We start from the raw sequence: 9313 nt of genomic DNA, 5'->3' as shown, positions 1-9313 counted from the left end.
GCAAGCCTTCACAAGACAGATGGAGAAACGTAGTTTCCTCGTGAGTGGAATTGCGAGGTGTTCATTGCCTAGCAACGAAGCAACAATCACTACTGTACTATGTACACTGCAAATGAAAACAATTGAAGTGAATGAGTGAAACAAGAAATTTAAAAAGAAGCAATTCAGCTTAAGTAGGCACTTTTGCATACGAAGTCAATGGGAGGTACAAACTAAGACATACTTTAGAATGAATACTTCGGAAAGGGCACTCTTGTGTATTGATAGATAACACTAAATCAAAACAAGATTTTACTGAAAATAAGCAGGCTCGATTCTCCTCGACTGCTCATTGTAAACAGAAGCTAAATTTGCGAACCCCTTGGGACGACCCTGCGCACCGCACTTTGAATACCACTGCTCTAGACAATTACACAAGTTCAAATGTAAGAGTCACCAGCTGCTAGGAATCTTAAACTTATAAATAGCCTGTCATTACTGGAGCCGGCTTTCCGATAACCTGTACCATTTCTTGCAATTTTAAGCCCAATTACTGTCAACAAAAAGCTAAAACCATGTTGGAGCATTCTCAAGGAAAATTTTGACAGCCTGCTGCATCATGAATTAGAAGTTCTGACATAAGTGTTCTCTCCAAACCTAATTCTAAACGCCTTTCAATATATTTTTTTTGCCACACTTTGTGTCTGTTTTCTTCTTCCTGACCCTGGGCATCGTAACCTCACGAACAGCTTTTTTGATGAAGAATGGCCATAATTTGTTAGAAGCCTTTCCCATATGCGATCTACAGTGAGTTTCTCTCAACGGTTGGCCGTCAGGCGCGCCCAGCTCATCTGCCTCCCGTTGACTCATCGCTCCCCGCTCCGTAACAAGGAGAGCACTTCACTTACTGTATCAGTGCATGACATGAGATAACAATTAAAATTAAGAAAATTAGTAATTAAGTATTAAGAAAATAAGTTTGTACCTTACGACATATGTTGGAAATGTTCTCCAACATCTACACATTTCTGGAATGGTTTCAATTTTGACATTTTCGTAGCTCACCATGCTGAGCTCTACGAAACCCAGCTTCTTGGCCAAATCATCTTAGGGATTTTGTATGCGAATGTTCTTATCTTTCTTCAATTTTAATTACTTTTTCCTCGTGAAGTACACGTTGTTTAACACTTAACTACTTGTCGAGTAAATAACATTTTCCTGAATTTCTTTACGAGTTTCTGCACAGTCTCTCCATGTGGAGGGTGCGCCCCTGGAAATTGTGTAACAAATCACCTAACGACTTCTCTGCAAGACTCTGTTTTCACACAATTTTCGTACATAAATACCCATTCCTCTACCGTGTTCACATCCGGAGGCATTATGAGAATTATACTCCGACGTAACACTTCACAACTCGAGAACAGTTGGAGCGACAGATCAAAACTTAACACACGTTCTATGCACGGACATGAACTGCGAAGTGCGGGCATTTCCGTGTTGAAGTTGCGCTGTGTAAGAGGAAGTGATGACTCAACGAGTGGCATATAAGAGCTGGACGCGCATGTTGGTCAACCGATGAAACTCACTGTAGTAACTACACACAAAATTTGTTAAAAATAATACCGTTTCTCCGCCCTTTAGAGCACAATTCTTTTAAAACCCTAACGATTAAAAACTAAACAATAGCAAATATTCAGTCTAGCAAACCGTCAAGCTTTGAATACGTTACTGAAGATGAATAGTGCATAAGGTTTGTAATGAACACTTATCTGTATCCAACTTCTCTATCCACTCTGGGTAGACGAACAAAACTTACCTGAAAGCAAAAGAAAAAGACTTAATATAATTAACTGATTATAGTCAAGAAAAACAGATAGTAACAACTCTAATATACCTTCATATCTTTCGTGCCAGGGGTCAAGAGTATAACTGAAAAGTATTTCATATTTCAGGATATAAGTTTGAAGTTTTGAAAACAGAGAGAATATTAATTGGGGAGGGTTTGAAATGATTACGCCTAAATCAACATATTTCAGGAAATTGTATTTTCATTTCTTGATAATATTTTTCTTCTGCTAATTGTTGAAAAATAAATCACTAATTTGTACTGTAAGGACTCGATAATAAGATGACATACTCTTAACCCCTGAAAAGAAAGATTTTTTTAAACATTAGACGACAAAATTAATAATATATTCTGGGATATTGTGGTATCGAATGTAGTAGAGATAACATGAGACATTTCGCGATATTCGTGAGATAGTGTTATGAACAATATCTAGCATCAGAAACTGGCTAAACTGTTGGAATGTGGCAGTGACATAATGGAGGATATTAATTACTTTTCTTCCACTTCCACTGATGTGTCACTGCGATATACTTACGGAAGAAACCGGACTGACGAAAACGTACTTGGTGGTTCAAAAATGCTGACACTGTTTAAAAGATTACAGCACGTTTAAAGAGACAAATACGAGAGAAATTCTCTTGGTGATATTTCCATATGCTTGACTATTTATTTGAAAAACAATACGAGATTATTTTGTAAGTAAGTTTCCTGGGGACAAGCGTTTTTAAACATTCAGTATGTTGGTACGCGTGCTGCGTCTATGAATACCCAACACTACATGTGATCAGCGGCGGCCATGATGGTTTATTCATAAGTTTTCGACAAGAGAACATCACTAGACATGTCCGCTCCATTCATGGCGACACAATCTAACGGGACGGCCTTTTCTAGGCTCGCAATCACGATCAAATAGAAAGTGCCACGACTTTTTATAGACAAGCGCTGCCATTTCAAAGGCGTATGGCCTTTAGTGTCGGGAGTGTCCGAGGACATGTTCGGCTCGCCAAGTGCAGCTCTTTTGATTTGACGCCCGTGGGCGATCTGCGCGACGTGATGAGGATGAAATGATGATGAAGACGACACACCCAGCCCCGTGCCAGCGAATTTAGCCAATGATGGTTAAAATACCTCACCCTGCCGGGAATCGAACCCGGAACACCTGTGACCAAAGGCCATCACGCTAATCATTTAGCCATGGATCCGGACAATATAACTGACAGGTACCAACAAAAATACAACAAAGTCTGAATATACAGAGTGGTCGGAAAGTTCGTGAACCTTCGCTCTCGCCTGTAAGCACCCTAAGCCTAGAACTCATTCTACCATCAATTCTCACTGCATTTCAATTAACATAAATGTCTTTCATTGCTTTTAATATCCTACCCTTAATGCCTCAGTCCCCCAGTACGGCGAAGATCTTTTCCCTCGGTACTCTGCCATATGCTACGAAACAAACATAACTGTCTATTTCTTTCGTAATATTGTTCAACTGGGCCGATGGCCTAGATGTTAAGTCCCTTTGAACAACAAACAAGCATCAAGCAGTGTTCAATTACCTGCCTCCAGAGCTGGTAATAGAGTAAAAGTAGCCGGATTAATATGCCTTTGCTGGTGAGATGTAGCGCTTACAGTGCACAATCTTCTGGCGTGGGCTAGAATATATTTGTTACTTTCACTGACCTGTCTCAGTCTTATCCTTGGGTTTGACTAAGATATGAGCGATGCTAGTAAAAAAATGCCATTTCTTATGCAGCCAGTCCCTGCTATGAATAGTGTGAAAATGTTGCTCAGAGGGTCGGTTGGTGTGGGCATTTGAGTGGGCTTGGCAGACGATATGCAACAGCAACTTCTGGCTCAGTGAGGAAAGCAACAGGAAACTACCTCAATCCTCATTTCCCTAGTATGCCTCTTCAGTGATGCCTAGGCCATCTATGACAGCTGATGGTAGAGCTGTTAAGGATCAAACCAGCCTTCGAGCTGAGGAGTCAAGATACATACAGCCGTAATAATTGCAACGAGCATTTTCTGTGTAACTTTCCTTGTTAATCGTTACTTTCTGGAAACTGACATGCGTCGTATTGGAAGTAGAAGCGGGGAAAGGAAGTGAGCTTCTCAGTTCTATTACAGGAGAACCAGTAGCTCTACCAGTTACTTTCCTATCTCTCTAATGATGTTCTTAAAATTAAACACAGGTATTCTTTCAGGTGGCTCTGTACGGTGTCTTCAGTAAATACAAGGATGTACTTTCCCCCAAAGACCTCTAGGTTTAGTGAGAAGAGTCTTAAGAACCAATTATTTTATTGATAAAAAAAGCAAAGTCGTCTCTGTACAAGCCATGAAGGCCCTTAGAAAGACGGAAGGTAAAGGCTCCCACCATCCGTAACCTCGGTACTTCATGGGGAAGAGTGGTTAGCTCCACTCTCGGCCGCCTGTGCCCCCAGGAATTAACCTGGTACTCATTTCTGGTATAGGCTGAGTGAACCTCAGGGCAATGTGCACCTCCGAAAGAGGAAATCTCGTTTCTTATTTTTTTCGAATTCCTGACAGGAAATCGAACCCACGTCCTGCCAGGTAAACCTTTACCGCCTCGGCCAGGCAGCCCCTTTTATTGATAAAGTAAATGCAAATTGATGATTGCACTCCAGATGTTTAGACAGTATTAGCTTAGAATGATAAACTAATTTGCTTATTAGGAAGTGTCGTCTAGCCTCTTCTTCAATTATGCAGGTAGAATAAGAAAAATTCTAGGGGCTCTGATGGGCCGTATACCTGAAGTTTATGCAAGGCTCATAACACAACCGTTGTGTACGGTAGGCTATACTAGATTTCCGCTTCTGCATTTGTATTCTGACGTATTACCGCCTAAAATTCCAGATCCTTAACGTCTCTATGCCAAAAAAATACACAAAGTGAATGAGTATATTTTCCTTTCAAACCTTCGTATTGTTGCAGCCACGTGCAAAACAAAAAAAAGTCGGTGATTTGCTTTTCTTTTTTTGCTAGTGGCTTTACGTCGCACCGACACAGATACGTCTTATAGCGACGATGGGACAGGAAAGGCCTAGGAGTTGGAGAGAAGCGGCCGTGGCCTTAATTAAGATACAGCCCCAGCATTTGCCTGGTGTGAAAATGGGAAACCACGGAAAACCATCTTCAGGGCTGCCCACAGTGGGATTCGAAACCACTATCTCCCGGATGCAAGCTCACAGCTGCTTGCCTCTAACTGCATGGCCAACTCGCCCGCTAGTGATATCCTTAAGACGACCGTTCTGTAAAGTAATTTGTAACAGTAATGTATTTTTTTTTCAAGTAACTGCAGCTCATGTGTATTGCTTTTTCCGTGTACTCTTCCAATCACTGATTGCCTCATACTGAAAATTTGTTCTTGATAACACCTCTGTCGTCTGAAACCACAGTGCTTTTCATTCAATTGACTTAACCATACAAGGATCAAGGGGGGGGGGGCTTCATGGCCCACAGTCAGAATTAATTGCTTTTTGTAATAAGATATACTCTTTGCAAAGGTTGTAAAGAAAGTATATTCTTAATTGAGTCATAAGTTAACTACCGTAATGAACTAAATAATTCTGAAGGTTTTTTTCTTACCTAACTGCTATGGGCCTGACTTGTTCCAAGTCAAGAGCAATACCATTGATTTTCACATCTTCCTTGCCCAAGTACGTATTACATAGTATGTTACACATACAGGTTACAATGACTGCACAGTGTGCTTATTCGTAGTCAAAGGAGATAAGCGTAAGTAAGACTGTTTTCTTGTTCATTAACAACAACTGCACTTCTGCCAAAATATCTAATCACTTTATTTAATGTTGTGTTAGTACCTTTTCCTAACTAGCACGACGTTTAAAAAAACGGTTTGTTTGAGGACCCATGTCTACTAAGACTTTTTTACTTCTACTATCGCGAACTTACAGATGTTTCAATTTTGCGGTAATAATTATGATACAAACCTAGCCTATATATATATGAATGCATTAAGAATGCTGTAGATATTCAGACAAGGCATTTATACAAAATATCAGACCACATGCTGAAGGACATAAATAGACAAGTTATTTATATAGAAGACACTGGAAATATATAACGGAACACAAGCAACCGTGCTGAGGACAACATTAAAGACGTCAGAGTGTGGCCTTACTTACCTCAGACAAGATAAAGAAAGGTGTATCCTAGGGCACTACACGTGAACACAGCTGGAGCTAGACTGAGAACACTGTAGAGGTCGTGATAATGTTTTATAAGAGACGATGATCGACTGCGTTATCTCTCTCTCGTTCGTTACGAGATGACTCTCTCCGACCTCGAGCAAAGATCACCTCCAACTGACCTTGACAGCTTTTCTAGTCCGCCCTTTAAAATTTCTCCCAAGAGACCGAGATATATATATACACCGTTCTTTATCGGTTCGTCCAGAGTTCAACCACACTGGGCGACTCATAACACCAACAAGTTAGACAGGACACTGTTGCCAGGCCTACTGATTTGGAGTACATCTCTATTTTTCTTGAGCAATCGAAAAATGAGGCAGGTGGCATTAGGATGATGAACTACACCCTGGATTTTTTGCAGTAATAGATTAGAATATAAACTAATTTGGTTATTAGGAGAAGTCGTCTAGCACAGTGGTATTCAAACTTTTTGGTTGGCGTACCCCAGAAAACAAATTGTTTTATCTTCGTACGTCAGAAGGACGAGTATATTGCGATTATGTCATAAATAACAAATGATTCTTGCTGCATACCAAATAATAATAATAATAATAATAATAATAATAATAATAATAATAATAATAATAATAATAATAATAATAATAATAATAATAATAATAATAATCCCTGCATGCTCTGAGGTATGAACGAGTTGTGGACGGAGATTTAAGGTCGTGGTGCTGGTGGTGATTATTGTTTTAAGAGGAAGTGCATTTTTTTGCAAGTTGCTTTACGTCGCATCGACGCAGATAGGTTTTATGGCGACGAGCGGACAGGAAAGTGCTAGGAGTGGGAAGGAAGCGGTCGTGGCCTTACGGTATGAACATGGGAAACCACGGAAAACCACCTTCAGGGATGCCGAGAGTGGGGTACGAACCCACTATCTCCCGAATACTGAGTAGAGGAAGTGGAACAGGGCAACCAACCTCTATTAACACTAACCAGAGTGGAAAAAAGTGAACGAGTTGGACGCTTCAGAAATGAAGGTGTCGTTGAAAGCAAGACTACGGCCTCGAAGGGCGTGAAAATGAAGGACTCCCTGGGTTGGAAATGAACAAGTGTTGACCAAGGAAGGTCGGATGGGATATATGAAAGTGAGAAGCCTGGCACAAGTAAGTGGAAACAATACCAGGACTCAGCTCCGGGCCCCATGTTCACCAATACACGCTCCCATATTAACAGCTCCTGCGGCGCCTTTAAGTTGCCTCTTACGACAGGCAGGGAATACTGTCGGTGTTATTCTACAACCCTCTACCCCCAGGGGTAATTTTCCACTGAGAATCCCACTCCAGCAACACCGGGAATCAAATCAAGGTCGCCGGGATGACAGGAAAGCAGGTGAGCAGCAGCACCATTCTGTTCCGCAATTTCAGCAATAATGTATTGTGTATAATCGTCGCCGAGCAAAGGTTGTGATTATTGTTCTAAGAGGAAGTACAACTAGGCAACCATCCTCTCTTAACTCCTTCGCGTGAAGTGTTCAAAAGTGAGCGCTGAGCAATGGCCGAAGAAATGTTCCTGGCATTAACATTGCTTAAAGATTCCCAATTATTCGACCACTGGAGTCTTCTGTTCCCTTCTCAGAGAACGCCGCCAGCTTTCACAAGACAGATGGAGAAACGTGGGTTTTTTTCGCGAGTGAAATGACAAGGTTTTCATTGCCTAGCACGATATATAAGGGATTATATTATCACCGCAACACTTATTGTTTTAAATACATGGCTACCGAAAACGTTTAAGTGAATGATTGAATTTCGAAACAAAAAAAAGCAAGAAATAAAAGAAAATAGATCAGAGACGCTAATTTTGAACAGGAAAGCAGACAATGAAAACACTCATAAAAAAGGAATGCAAAATCATAAGAAACATTCTAGGTCCAATACCAACTGAGAGACGTAGAATTTCACGCATCTCTTGCCTTGGCTTTTCCGGGAGAATTTTCCTTTCTTGATTCACAATTTCTGTAATTTTAGAGTGGCCTACAAGAGATATGGTTTCTGAGGCGTATAAGGCTTCTGGCAAAACAACTGTTTTGTAGCGTCGTAATTTTCCATTACGCGATATGACTCTTTGGCTGTAGTAATTGATTTTATTATTATTATTATTATTATTATTATTATTATCTGATGACACTTATTAAGTTAATCGCTCATTTGAAGTTATTTTTGAGGAATTTTCGATTACTTTATGCGTGATTTTTCAGCGGAGAACCGGAGATCAGATATCAACTGGTCGAATAAGTTTGGATGGTGTCTTTAAAAGTAGGAAAGATCACAATATGAAGATAAAGTTGAAATTCAAGAGGACAAATTGGGGCAAATATTCGTTTATAGGAAGGGGAGTTAGGGATTGGAATAACTTACCAAGGGAGATGTTCAATAAATTTCCAATTTCTTTGCAATCATTTAAGAAAAGGCTAGGAAAACAACAGATAGGGAATCTGCCACCTGGGGACTGCCCTAAATGCAGATCAGTAGTGATTGAAATTGAAGTGAAGTGCTAAAAGAGAGGGAAGAGATAGACAGCTGATAGAAACCAGTGTTTTCTGGAGGGAAATGTCCAAACGTAGAGTGGAATATTGTCGCGCTGCAACGATCTGCCCGACAACACACTGATGGAGGGCTTAGGAATAAAATAACTATAACATTTCAAACCCATAAGGACTAGAATGTCACGAAAAGTATAGCAAGCATCTGCTGGCCAACAAACATACAAATATTCAAACTCGGAAGGCCTTTGCAAAAACCTTTGTATGTTGCGTGCTGCTGTACGGCTGCGAAAGTTGGGCATTAGAACGGGAAAATAAAATACTAGAGGCAATTTAAATGTGGATCTGGAGAAGAATGCAGAGGATGAGTTGGACTGAAATGAAGAGCAATACCTCAGTCCTTGGAGAAAGAGGAGAAAAGCAAGAGTTGTAACTGGAATTGGGAAAAGGAAAATAACATTTATTGGTCGCACTCTGCGACATGAGGAGCTCCTTTGTAACATCGCTGAAGGAAGAATTGCAGGGAAAAGGGGAAGAGGAAGACCCAGAGTGTCTTATTTGAAGAACCTGCTTCTGAGGATGAACTGCAAGACGTACGACGAGTTGAAAAGGCTGACTCTGGCTGCTGGGGCGACAAGGCTTAGCCTTTAGAATATGGCGATGGCTAGATCACGTGGTATGTATTCTACTTGCAGCAATGGCCCCGATACAGCTCTGTTAGATGATGTTCAGTCCGTCAGCGATTCCGCTGGTTGGATCCGCAAC

At 40.7% G+C, this 9313-nt stretch overlaps 1 protein-coding gene across 4 annotated transcripts in view; it reads right to left on the bottom strand.

The window, feature by feature from the left end:
• The window catches only part of Ald1 (fructose-bisphosphate aldolase), a 248565-nt gene that overhangs the window by 139284 nt on the left and 99968 nt on the right, over nt 1-9313 (bottom strand). Inside the window, exon 1 of one of the 4 annotated variants that reach the window (XR_010861713.2) lies at nt 5995-6146. The exons of the other annotated variants lie outside the window; for them this stretch is intronic. The gene's annotated coding sequence lies outside the window, so the exon portion shown is untranslated. Of the gene's footprint in view, nt 1-5994; nt 6147-9313 lie in introns of those variants that run through there. 4 annotated transcript variants of the gene reach the window in all.

This window comes from Anabrus simplex, chromosome X (genome assembly GCF_040414725.1).
Source record: "Anabrus simplex isolate iqAnaSimp1 chromosome X, ASM4041472v1, whole genome shotgun sequence".
NCBI lineage: Eukaryota > Metazoa > Arthropoda > Insecta > Orthoptera > Tettigoniidae > Anabrus > Anabrus simplex.
This window is presented reverse-complemented; position numbering and strand designations above follow the sequence as displayed.